This window comes from Atheta coriaria, unplaced genomic scaffold (assembly GCF_025399875.1).
Source record: "Atheta coriaria isolate IRGN ID8LTWV9N9 unplaced genomic scaffold, Caltech_Dcor_3.1 hic_scaffold_6_pilon, whole genome shotgun sequence".
Taxonomy (NCBI): Eukaryota; Metazoa; Arthropoda; class Insecta; order Coleoptera; family Staphylinidae; genus Dalotia; species Dalotia coriaria.
The window spans coordinates 1618698-1632388 of record NW_027045448.1 but is presented as its reverse complement, the minus strand read 5'-3'; the positions used below and the strand labels follow the sequence as shown (position 1 = coordinate 1632388).

The 13691-nt window shown below is 38.6% G+C and overlaps 1 protein-coding gene across 2 annotated transcripts in view; it reads right to left on the bottom strand.

The window, feature by feature from the left end:
- Positions 1–13691, bottom strand: part of LOC135793208 (protein bric-a-brac 1-like) — a 203217-nt gene that overhangs the window by 142770 nt on the left and 46756 nt on the right. For both annotated transcript variants that reach the window (XM_065304067.1, XM_065304068.1), the window contains exon 4: positions 832–992. The gene's annotated coding sequence lies outside the window, so the exon portion shown is untranslated. The remainder of the gene's footprint in view (positions 1–831; positions 993–13691) is intronic.

The following is a 13691-nucleotide window of genomic DNA, read 5'->3' as shown; positions in this document are numbered from 1 at the left end:
CAGCACCGCCAGCACCATCTAGAGGCAACTGAGATACCTAACTATAATTTTGTTAATGCATAAAAAATCATAGAAAATAAGAATAAAACTTTATAATGCGACACTGATTTGTATTATTGAACGCGTAAGTTATTGGCAAAGCATTCTTCGAAGTAAAATTAATAAATTTTAATAAAAATCAAAATTGAAGCCAACTTTAATAAAAACAGACATTTACTTCTATCTTTCCTTGCTGGCAGCTAAAAATTTAGTTTACCCATTCCCTACTGCTCGGATATTCGAGTATTTTTTTGTTTTTTAATTGAGAAATGTTCAGCAAGTTTTTAATTAAATTAAACTGGCGGGAATTATACGAACGGCAAAATCGGTTCGCAAGCAGCGCGAAGGCGAGAAGACGAAAGAAAATTAATTAAAGAAAAACTTAACGTGTTTCCGGGGCGCGTTGTAGTAATATATTATAATCGTTAATAACAAAAATGAATTTCATCGATCCGGCGGCGGTGATTTTCGGCTGGCGTACAAAAAACACCATCGAGGGTGGTGCGCGCATTCTTTATGTGCAAAGTTCGGGCGCGCAGTTTGTTTTCTGTCGACTAGCATTTAAAAAGTTTGCAAGCTTTGTTTTGAGCTTTTCGGCGGGGTGCGCGCGGTAGAAGAACGGGAGAAGTGATTTGCACTTCTTTGCTTTTTGGCGCCGCGCTAACTAGCTCTCCGCAGAAACGCGCAGGATTCGAAATCACTTTCGGAGACTAATGGACCGGATGTGAAAATGGTTGTGTGATCATCGCCAAAAAATCAACGAAATGTCTCAAATGGATAGTTATAACTTACCTTACGTTAAATTATTCATTGGCTATAAGTCACCGCATGCAGACACCCGTAGCGATACAAACGCTCAATCCTTCTCGAAATCCGGTCAGATTCCTATCGTGATTCCTGCGTATCCGTCGTTGGAATGAGTGGAGGTGGTGGGCTTGAGGTTGTCGCCGAGTCTGAAATTAAAACGCACACATTTAGAGTATGCAGCGCAATCAAATATGCGACGTTTTTGCTCGAGTGTTCTCAGAGCCGCGTCGACGTTCCCCTTTTGTGGTTCGATTTAATAAAACACGAATATACCTCTTAAAATAACCAGCAATGACATTAACTGCTCGTCGCACAGCGCGCGTATATTGGATTCGCGGATTTCTTTCCGCGGCGTATTTTATAACGTGCGCGCTCGCAAATGCATACGAAAACAATGTAATAATATTACATTTTTATTAGTTCAACCCCGGTGATACTGCGGCAAGGAAAAAGTATTCGATGTCCTGGACGGGGCATCCTGGCCGGCTCGTACGTGCGGCTACAATTGAATCGCAATAATAAATCTCGCGTATGACACCGAAGCTAGTATTTTCTTTTAATTAAAACTCGTGAATTATGCAAACAATAATTTTTCCAGCGCACACAACGTGACTGTCCCGTGTCCTCGACTTGGAAAAAATCCATAAAAAGTGAATAGCCTTAATGTAAGTGTTTGTTTTGCGTCAAAAAATGTTCGATATTGTTTGTTTGCTAAAATTTTAATTCAATACACAGAGTGTTTTTACGCGCATCCCAAACCAACTTTTATTATTAAAACTTTTTATGACGTAAAAAATTTCTTAAAAATCAAAAAGTGAATACTTAAGCATGCAATGCATGTCGGATATAAAACACCTGTGAAAATAGCTCAGGTGTGTCGCCGCGACGTCGCTTAAACACTCCGCGTTCGCGCTCCCACATTGCACATTCATAAATATGATGAATAATGTAATGTTTAAAAAGTACGGCTGTATTTCACTCGGGCACCATTATTGGTTTCGGCCGGTAATCCCACTCGTAAATTCTACAAGCCGGTTAATTTAGAAAAAACACATTCGCAACACACCACTACGAGCGACGCAAAACAAACAAAGCATTTCGACGCCTGGCGGCGGTGAGAGGCGGGAAATTTCACAAAGCGGCAGCCAATAAATTTGCTCGTTAGAATAAGACCCGCCGCCGAAATGTACACTTTTCGAGTAAAAAACAATAACAAAAATTCGCCCGCAAACCAAAGTGTTCTCAAAAGCGTTCACGCCTATAAATAATACAAAAACGGCGAAAACTTTTCGACTTTGTGACCGAATGGTAAACCACAGCGACAACCCAAAGCATAGATTTTACCGCCACCATAGCGGCGCGTGTAAGTGCAATATTTTTATTTTTGCATGTTTTAACTTAAAGTTAAAATGCGCGTCGCTCTGCTAATGGCATTGCTTTTCTTCGCTTGCATTTACCAGTCGGCGACGAAAACACGCGGTTAACTGGTTCTCTCCAGCAGGAAATAAATTCCGCTGCGCCCCCCGAATTATTGTAAAAGCGTGCCCACCGCACGCAAAAACCGTATTCGCCGGGGGTTGCTTTGAAAGACGCAGTTTGTTTCGATTTCTAGCTTGTTTTTAAGGCAATTTTAAGACCACGCGACGTGCGCGCGAATGGAATGATGTATATTTTAATTTCAAAACTAACGGCCTCTTTTTGCCGCCGTCGTGCATTGAACGCCATAAAAACGTAACACACACACTCGCCGGGAGTGAATGCAAAACGGCCGAAGCGGCGGCGTTTAGTGGTGGAAAATTAAAAATGTCATAATTTACATCCCTTTTTTGTCGCTCGCCGGTTTTTCCGCGCTGTAAAGTAAACACTTAGCCGAAAGCAGCTAAGAAGGCGAGTCAAGACTAAGGAGAGCGAGAAAGAAGATGAATTGCGTGAAGCAAAGGCGAAACGAAACAACGAACGAAAAATCCGTCCGGACGTAAATCTCCGCGCACGACTCCATTTCGCGCGGTGCGCCTCGGCGAAGAGTTTATATTAAAAAAATATACAATATTTTAATGCAATTAAAACATTCTTTTGCGCGCACGGTGCGGAGAGCGCGGAGCGCGAAGTTAATTCAGCGTTGACGACGACGTCGAGTCTACGCCCGCCTCGGCGCCTTTCTTTCGACTTTTTTCTTTTTCGCTCTGTTTTGGTGTATGCGTAATCAGCGTAAGGAACAACTTTTTTTTACCATCAGTACACCTATCACTTGTCATGATAAACTAATATTTTAGTTTCGTCATTCCATGGTTAATTCAAACTAAAACTATGTAATTTTTTTATTTTTCATAAAAAAAAATTAGTAAAGTTTTTGGATATAAGTAGCGAAAACCCAAATTTAGTCTTCTCCAGCCAACCCTGACTAGAAGAAAAGGCAAGAAAGAAAGTCGTCGACGAGCGGCACAAAAAATGCGAGTTTAAATTGCATTATATATGTATTAGAGAATAAAAACGTATATTTTAATGAAACGCCGGGATTTTCCCTTCAGGTTATATTTAAATTTCTTTTAATTTAAATCGGTAATCTCGCTGAATCTGCGTGCGAACGTGAACGACTAGCAGTCAGCGGCAGGCCAAGGAAGAAAATGAAACGAAATGAGATGCCAGCTGAACGTGGAAAAATACAAATCATTATGAAAAATAATAATAAAAGAATGTTTTAATTTATGTGGCCACGTTTTAATATCAGGCGGTTTTCTGTAAATGATTTAATTTTCAAACTTTCATTCATTTTCGTTTTGGTAAATAAACACAATATGAATAAATATGCAAATATATTACATGGACGTTTAAATATAAAAATATTGAACTTTTACTATGGCTGTACTAATCAAAAAAATATTGCATATTTGCTTTGTAAACGGCGACGGTGCCCCTGCCCGGCACCGCCACCTTTTGCCTATGACGCACAACGTGTTTTTTTTTACAAACTCACGGATACATCACAGATACGTTGTGATGTATCCACATTCCCGCAAAAATCGCGTGTATAAAATCACGTACGTGCAGAGCGCGTCGCTGCACATGCATGCGTTCTACCGTCCTAGGAAAAAATTACATTCGTAGCAAATAAATCTAAACGATTCGCGTTTGTTTTAAATTAAAAGTCCGATTTACTTTGCAAATATTAAAAACGCGGAAACGAAATAAATAACACGCGGGCACGGACTGGTAGCGAAAAACAAAACGAAAAACCCCGCGATGCACGTGCAGTGTTCAGTGCATATTTGAAAAGCTCACACTCGTCGCCACCATCACCACTACCACCACAGCGCCACCGAGGCAAACCCTACTTTACACCAACAAAACGAAAACGTACAAAAAAATCTCCTTCACTCGCAAAAAATAATCGCCTGTGAACCTACTGTTACTGCACACATAGACAGCAGCTAGTAGTAGATAGGGAGGTGGTGAGAGGAGCGAAAAAAATTATATAAATGGCATCGGGTGAATCTATGCGCGCGCCCGCATTTGGTCTGTATGTAATCGCAATTGCTAATGCGTACGAAATGCATATGATCCACAATTAAACAAGGAACTCGTTGCTTTTTGCAAAAACGGCTTTTTACGCATGCAAAGTCTCATCACTTTTGTGGAATTCATTTGAAATTGCGCATAAGCTTATTTAATTAAAAAATAACTTTTTGTGATACTGTTTACTCAGGCAAATCGTCGAGTTCGTATAAAAGATTCAATGACATGAAGAGGCAAGGATGCAAACGCAATGATGAAATAAAAGCTTTGAAAATTCAGTTACTAATTAAAATTAGCACAACAATCATAGAAAGATAAAATCCAAAAGGTCTAAGAATCAAATTATTTTTTTCATTCTTATCTAACACTACCTTTTGCCCGCGACTTCGTCAGGGTAGTATTTAATAAAAATATAATTTGTTTTTACTCTCTTGTTCTAGACATAGTTTGTGTCAATTCGATCAAGAAAGTTCGCAATTTTATTTGAAAAAAATTAATTATATAAAAGCATTGCTAATAATGCACTTCAGTGTGCCATCTCGGATTCAATTTTTATCCTATAGAAAAGTGCCGTTTTTAGGGTTTTTCCAGCAATAATTCGAATTTTTCTCGCCGTAAAATCCACCCTTGAACTTTAAAGAACATTTAAAAAAAAGAATTGGCCAAATTGGTCTAAGGGTTGTTGAGTTATGCGCTTACCAACAGATTTTGCGATTCATTTTTATATTATAGATTAACTTCAGGCTCTTCAAATAGTCCAAGAATCACATATGTGTTGACTCATATGACAGCAATAGAACAAATTAAATTGTTAATAATTCCACGAAGAATTACTAAAAACAGCACGTGCACAAAGCTGCCACAATAAATCACTAGTAAAATAATAAATAAAGCTTAAATAAGTATAAATATCTTCATGAAAGTTACAAACCAATTAACACAATTTTTAATTCCAGAACATAAATGTTTGCGCACGCTTACATTTGTGGCCACTTCACACAACGAACACAATGTTCCATACATAATTAGTTATAAACATCTGCATCTGCATGCGTGGCTAATATATTAATTTATTATAATAGCACCATTAACGGGCTCGTGAGTGGCGCATGCCGCAACTCTCCTAAAGAGAGAGAGAAGCAAAGAGAGAGCTTTCCTCCAGCATGCATTCGCGTCCGAGTTCTCGTGTTCTAACGCGCTGCACACAATCAATCTCTGCTTCTGATTGTGCTCGTGGCGGTTGTGTACCACACAACGAAATCGAGTTTGAATAGCCATGCGGCGGCGCTACTGCAATGCGCGTGCATCTCATCTCGCAGCGGCAAGTCAAGTGCCGAGTGCTTCGGTAGCTTCGGGCGGAGAAGAGCGGCATGTGTGGACGCTTAATCATTGACAATTAACAAAACACAGCTACCAGATGACGCGGTCGCGACGCTTCTAACGTAAATATAACTGGCCCCGCAACCGAGCCGTCCGAGAGAGGAGTAATGCGCATGCAAACAACACGTGTTTGTTCAGTCGAATATGTTTTGCATTCGATCATTAATCCCTGCGTGTTAGCGTCGATATTTGAAAAGATTTCTGCCCGCCCCGAAGCGCCCTCAAGGGAGTAGCAATTGAAATTATATTAGGTAAGAATAAATTCGTATTGTTTCGTAAATTGTAGGTATTCGCATCTCTTTCGCAATTTTGTTTTATTATTGTAATTGCAAGCCGAAAGGCCGAATGCAAAACGAGAAGTAAAACAATTCAAGTCATCCAGCAGATGATATCAAAACATGCCGGAAATTACTAACTACATCACCGACACTGTACACACGTACGCCAACTTTTACCGCCGTTGTGTAACAATAAGTAACTTAAAAAAACAAATTTCATATACAATGAACAATAAAATAATGATGAATCGTCAAAAAAAGCAAGCGGAGAGTCGGTTGCTGCCGCCCGCCCGCGGCGAGAGCGAAAATAATTAAAACAAGCATGTTTTACTGTGTTACATATTTATGAAAGTTCCGCATTCGAATCCTCACTCCGTTCGCGTTTTTCTGCTATTTCTAAGAAAATGTGAGTTGGTGTATGAAGTACGATGGAGATGGACGATGAATCAAATTCACATTCCTTCATTGAGTGATGATATCGAATAATGTTTACGCGAAACAAACCAACAAAGCGTCATTATGCAAATTACAAACGATGCAAAATTATTAACCAAATTACTTTTCCAAAAAGGATTTTAGAAATGAAATAATGAATATTACGTACGGCTTGGCCGTCCGTATATAAAGTACCACTTTTTGTGTCTAAAGACCGTGGAAAAACTGGCGCTTTATAGGTGGAAGTAGAAAAAATTGTATTTTTATAATAATTATAACCGCATTTGTCAAATTTTACAACAAACGCAAACTTGCTTTACTTTGCGTCACCTCATGGGTCGAAAACATGCAATTTAAACACTGCATAAACGAAATACAATTACCATATAAAAATATAGTTAACACATAATCGATGACTTAAACTTTTGAGCTCGAGCTTAAAAAGGATAAACTGTAAAATTTTCCAAACTGTAACTTCTGTCCACCGTCTAACTTAGCATGCAATACTTGTAAATGTAAATTGTAACTATGCGCGGTACTAGCAGAACGTGATATCGGCATATTTATTACTTGCAAGCCTTCCCCAACAACGAGGAAAAAGTCCACATCGAAGCTTGTTCGCATATGAAAATTTATTTTATTGACCTTTTATTATTCCACGTTTTTCACCTTAGTTGTACGTTAAGTAAACTTAGCATCTTACAAGCGTCTTAAATTTTTACATTTGGACATTTACACGGCTGCAGTTTAAAGCTCAAATTATTCACCGAATGAATATTTTAAAGAGGAAACACCTCAATAATCCACATTTAATTTTATAGTACTTTTTACTCATTTAATTTAGTGCAAACGCTCACTCGTAAAATTGTGTAACGGCAACATAAGCGTAGGTGGCTATTGTGGCTATTTATGATGCTGCGAAGTGGAAAACAATGGACTTCTCTTCGTTTACATTCAACACGGCGCGTCGTAACATTTTATAAAACAATTTATATTATTAACGTATTATAAATATATCAGATGCAAAGTGCGGATTGCAGAGCTGAATTGTGGGCCGGAATTAGCATAACAGCGCATCGGACGCACACCGGAAGAGGAATTTCAATAAGAATAGCAATAAAGTAATAAAGAACAAGGAGGCCACACCGCCGGCTGCATCACGCTGTCTTAGAATTATTGCACATCCAGGAATAGTAAACTTTGTTGCTCCATTTGCATGTTTATCAACGTTTTCGAGCAGAAATACGTGCAGTTAAAACCTTTGAAAATAATAAGATATATTTAATGGCAAACGTGGTCAACGGAGCGTGCAAATTCTTAACGTAGTGTAATTATTTGCCTTTTGGTGGCAGTTGTGGGAGTTGATTAGCCATAAACTTCTCAACAGCTTAGTTTAATTAAATTCGTATTAATAGATTAATATTTACTATGGCGTGTAGGTGTCCTTTGAAGGATCGAATGATAAATGTATCAAAATGTAAAAGTCGCGTGGAAAATGTGAAATAATTACGCAACAACCATTCCCGTGACTTTGTTTTACATGACAACAAACATTAAATTCATCACGGCGTCCTTCGTACACCTAGCCGCCTGCTGATAGGTGATTATCACCGAAGCACGCAGCGCACGTAATTGTTAATCCCGTCAGTCACAGGACAACAAAAAAATGCAACACATAAAACTCACGCAAAGTCTGCTCAAAACAAAAGAAACAAATAAAGAAATGTCATTACTCAATATTAGGCAACAGTAGTGCCTGGGTGTGCGACTGGTGGTCTAGTCTACGTGAATCCTGCGTAATGTAGGTTGCATTAAGCCACTAATACGTGATTATCAGCTATCGATTGCATGGGAAAACATTTGTTTTTCATCGAAACAGTGCGGCTGCATGGAAAACCCAAAGATGCATCATTTTGTCAACTCGTCGCGGGCGCGCGTCACGTGTGTTGGCGGCGGCGGGTGGTAATTGACATGCTCGACCGGTGCAAACTGGCGCCCAGAGGCTTTCAGCTGGCCGTTTAAAACGAACACTCGGCCAGCCCCCGCGTGTACCGGTTGCATTCGCATTATCCACGGTCGCGGCGCCAACCGCGTGTTGAAAATGCACGCGGCACAATAATACACCGGCAGAGTGACGCGCCAGACGGCCGTGTGTGTTGGCGGCGTGGTTGTGTAACGCTTGTTGCCGCCCCATGCGAGAGATACACTTTTAACGTGGTTTATTTGAAAACTCGTGTAAATCGCGGCTACCACATAATACCTATTCCCGGGTAGTGTACACTGTATTCTAGGCCTAGTAGTCACTAGTGTATACTACAAATAATAGACTGGCATTGCTTTTGAACTGTTTTCCTGTATCCGCATTTGGGACAGTGTTTGAATTAAGTTAAAAATTATACAATTTAACAGATCTACACAAACTATTTCGAACTTCTGAAAGTATAAATCACATCAATAGCCTTTGTTTACTTTTCTGCGACTTACTTCATATTTACATTTGAATAAATTATTCGACAAACTACGGAAATCTCGCATTTCTAACAGGAAAGAAGTGGGTGTATGGAGTCCATTCATTATGAACGTTTAACGTAAATACTTGTTCGTATATAATTAATTGTTTTCGTTAAAGTTGTAAACAATCCATCGTAGGATATAATAGCAGCCCTCACTTATTAACCGCAATTAATAAATATATGCCATATTATTGCATCACGTCGGCGGAAGAAAGAACGATCTACAAAGTGTTACCACGTACAAAATAAACAACCAGAGTCAATAGAAACAAGTTAAACTTTCGTACATCGCATAGTACAAACTGAAATGAGCAAAAACAATAGTAACATTGATGTGCCAGTGTGTTAGTATGCGATGATAATAACGGCAATAGCAAAGGACGGTGCACATTTAAAGAAAAGGTAATTACACGTTTACGGTACCCCGGTTTATACCCGCGCATCGACCTGAGACGGCGGAGATGTTTTTAATTGCGTGTTTCTATAATTTATACAAGCCATTTAACAAATTAACATATCATATACACCTTGCTTTATTTCTGCCGACAACCGCTCGGGCTTAACAGGCAGCATGCTGACGTGCACTAGTGTCGACAGTAGAAATTTCGAATGGGGGAAAGCAAAATAAAAGACAAGGTAATGAAATGAACCTTATCATCACAATAATAAGTACTATAAGCAAAAAATGGGTCAGTTTATTATATTCCTAAGTGATAGTAAATTCAACGCAGTTTCAACCCAGGATACGCGAAACGCAAACAGATATTTGCTTTTTAGTCTCTTCGTAAACCTTTCGCCGTCTGTAAGCTACTTTTATGATATTATTATATTACACGCTGAAATATCGCTTTTTCAACTCGTGAATTTATGAATAATACAAATCCTTCTCCACCGCAGCGGTTTACACAAATAACATTTCGCGCCTCCTAATAAATTCCACTTTACTGGTGTGTACTTGACACGTGAATTACATATTCATAATTTTGGATTCACCCACGGCGTACACTAGAATATAATAACGTAATATGTTAAGTTTAACAATTCGTTTCGTAAACTATAATTTTCCCTCATGAAGAAGTATGAATTAATAAATCCTTCATTCAATGCCAACCAGCAAAACGGATGTCTTGTTTATACGAAATCAAGCATGTGAAAACGTATGAAAAATATTTATAAAATACCACTAATAATTACGAAGCATAATTTTGTATTTGTATTTGTCTGGTTTTAAAATACACGTAGGAAGTCGTCTAATATTAATTTTCAGTATTTTTGTAGCCTTTCAATAAAAACAAAATAAATATTTTAAAAGGGGTAGAGGGTTGAACTCCGTGTTCAATTTGTCTATTGCACCAGCATAAAAATTTAATCGCAGCAAAACAGGAAACAAAACCGTCTTTGGCTTGCCGGCGAACAATCCTCTTGTTTTTCGTGCTGTTGATTCTTTTCGACGACTTTGTCTACTACCCCATACCAATGTCTTTTTATTTCGGTGTTTGCCTTCGCGCCTTTGATGTGCCTAGCGCTTTGCCTGACATACCCTTGCATTTTGTAGCATTTTATACAATCGCATTTGTTTTATTTATCACAAACACACAACATTCACATTGCGCAAGCGGCACATCGTTAAATATTCACGTCGCAATTTTCTTCAAATTCGTTTTGTAAACGTTAATGCAAGATGCATATGCATACACGAATTTTTTATAGCATTTGTTAATTTAAATAAGGTGCAAGGATATTTTTTCGATTAAAAAGTTTTCAACTGGAAACACACAAAAAAATGTTACGCCGAAAACAATAACGAGCAATTGAAAATGTCAAATAATAACAATGAAAAATAAGGGAGTTGAATGCGAATGAGTGCTGGTGTAAAGAGAGAAAAAGAAGACAAGAAAGCAAAATAATAAAGGAAGTAAAAATAATATAACATAAAATTTAATAAGGCCCGGAAATCTGGTTAGTCCTTCTAAATGAACTTTAAAATACTTGAATGAACTCGAATCGCAATCGGCCGAGGCCCGGATTCTAATAAAAGTTGCGCACACGACACACCAACATCCTCAGCCGCGCGGGCCCAACCCGGCAAACTTTCGAAACAATTAAGAACTTTTTCTGCTTGTTTTTGCGCCTCGTCTTCTTCTTCACCACTCCACCACGCTTTGTATACGCCTGATATAATATACATATAAAACGACCGTTTGAAAGGACAACGAGAGGGCAATCTTGAGCGTGGACAGGATGAATGTTTGTAAAAAAAAGCCACCACCGCATCCAGCACGACCAACAAAAAGTAAGATGGCGCCTTACTAGCCCTGACTCTCACCCTCATCATTCGTGATGCGCTGACGTACCACTAAGTTTTTTTTTATATATTATGCCACCTTTTTCTCATCCGGAAAAGCGTTGTTGAACTCGGCAACAATTTTCGCAACTTTCGCCGTTGGTTTCGAGATTTATATTAAAATAAGAAAATAATAATGCGGCGCGTCGCGCGGAATTAAAATTTCAAATTAAAATTTACATACATAGTGAGAGAGAGCTGCGGCGCGTTGTGTCGAGCCGCGATGAAGGAAAGTGTAAATTAAATTTCGCCATGCGCCCTAGCCCTGCAGTAATATACAATATACAATAGTATTACATTTTATATAACGACCACCTTACTCATGGAACATACTACTCATTTTAGTGTTGGGATAAAATTTTAAACCAAGGTTATAAATTACTGTTAACGTTAATGTTAACTTTCAACCACAGAAAGTTAACTATTTAGTTTTGATGTTGTTTCTTTACGATAGAAAATAAATTCTCAAAACATAAAAAAATATCTTTCTCACCGAAAATTTAGATTTACCGCATGATTTTTCAGGACCCTGCATTTTCAACCAGCTGGTAAAATTGTTACCAAAGTAGGATAGTACTTAGATAATAGGCATATACCTATCAAAAATCGAAGAAAGTTAAGTAGAGAGTTGGGAGAATAACAGAAAAGGTTAAAAAGTAAAAAAGAAAGCAAACACATCGGTCGCCGCGCCCGTATATCGCACGCTTTTATAATCGATATAGTTATTAATTTAGAAAAACAATACCGAGAAGTGGATTCGCCATCAATTATTCATTGCGTGCACTTAACGATAAAAACGAATCGGAGTCATCGTCGTCATCATCGGCGTCGTCGATTGCGCCCTGTTGTGTGTATTCGAAGCGCGACGCGACGCCGTTTTGTTGTGTGTTTGTCTGTTTTCGTCCGCTCGCGCTCAAGCCCACGCCGTGTTTTCAATACTTTGTGTTTTCCCAGCGACTTTTTCCTTCCACGCCTTTTTCGTCTCTTTCTGCAACAACTTGGCAGAAATGTACACATAAACCGATAACATTCGTGTTATTTTTAAAATGTATTTTTCAGAAATCGATGTGGCGTGGGCAAGACCGGAATGGAATTGATTTCAGACACATATTAATAATAAATTTTTACCGGTGTCAAGTTTATGATTTTGATTAAAGCAAAGCCAAAGTAAAATCAATAATAAGTATTAAGTATGCCTACCAAAATTGTAGCCAACAAAAATAAATATTTCTATATCTATAAGTGTTAAACATACAGTACATAAATTTAAACTTGTCTTAATCTAGAAAAATAATAAATGCACAATGAATTTAACGTGATAATCCTTTAATTCAAATGTCATACAAACGCTTTACGTAGAAAAATCGCTTCATATTCACCAGCATCAGACATATATTAAAAGCCGTCTGATTGCGATAAGCGAATAAAAGCGAAACGTTAAAATAACTAACTTTCTGTAGTTTGTTTCGCCGTGTGACATCCAACGAGGGAATGGGGGCTCAGAGTGTTGATGGTGGATGCAGCGGACCACTCACACCACCGCCAACGGCCGCCGCGTACTTTTATAATTAAATTTTATACAAAATCTTTTCCGCGCCGTTGTTTTAATTAGATTTTATCTAAATGAAATAATAAAATAAGTCGTCGGCGCCCGAGCGCCAGAAAAAGCCCGCGCGCGACTCAACGAAGCTGTCCGGCTGTGGTGCCTGCCTCTTCAAAAAAGGGTTGAAATTTCCTCGGCACCACAACTTTCAACGAATGCCCACTTTTCCCCCCACAACTTTTCATATTTCCATATAAACGTTGGATGCTGGCAGTTGGAAGTTTTTGAGGAAAAGCGTTTTTTTTTTGCAACCGCCGGCGTATTTATGCACGCTTAATTTAAAAATTACAAAATTACAAAATCACAAGCATGACACTGCATTAAAGAGTGCTTCAAGCGTGGCTCTCATCACCGGTTTATTTTATAATTATATAAGCTTAATGTAAACGCCGCATATGTCGCTTTATTAGTGAGTCTCTGTGCGGCTCTTCCTGGAATTAAAAATAAAGTTATTCGCGTAAATCGCGATGCGGACGCCGCCGGCGGACATCAGATGAAATTCAATTCTTCGTTTTATTAAGTTACAACGTTGCATACTCGTGCGGCTCTCTCATACTGCCCTAATCTTTCCAGCATTGTAAAACCTAAAATTCTGACTTGTCGTTTACAGTCAAGCAACCACATCCCTTGGTGCATTTTATTTCGTCGGGTGTGAGTGTGTACGAAGCGGCTCGTTAGCCGCGCAGGCCACATGTTTACATTTATGTTATGTCCGCTGCTTTTATTTGAGGGCGAAAGCAATTTATATTACTTTGGTATTCTTTGACTTTGTTTCGACT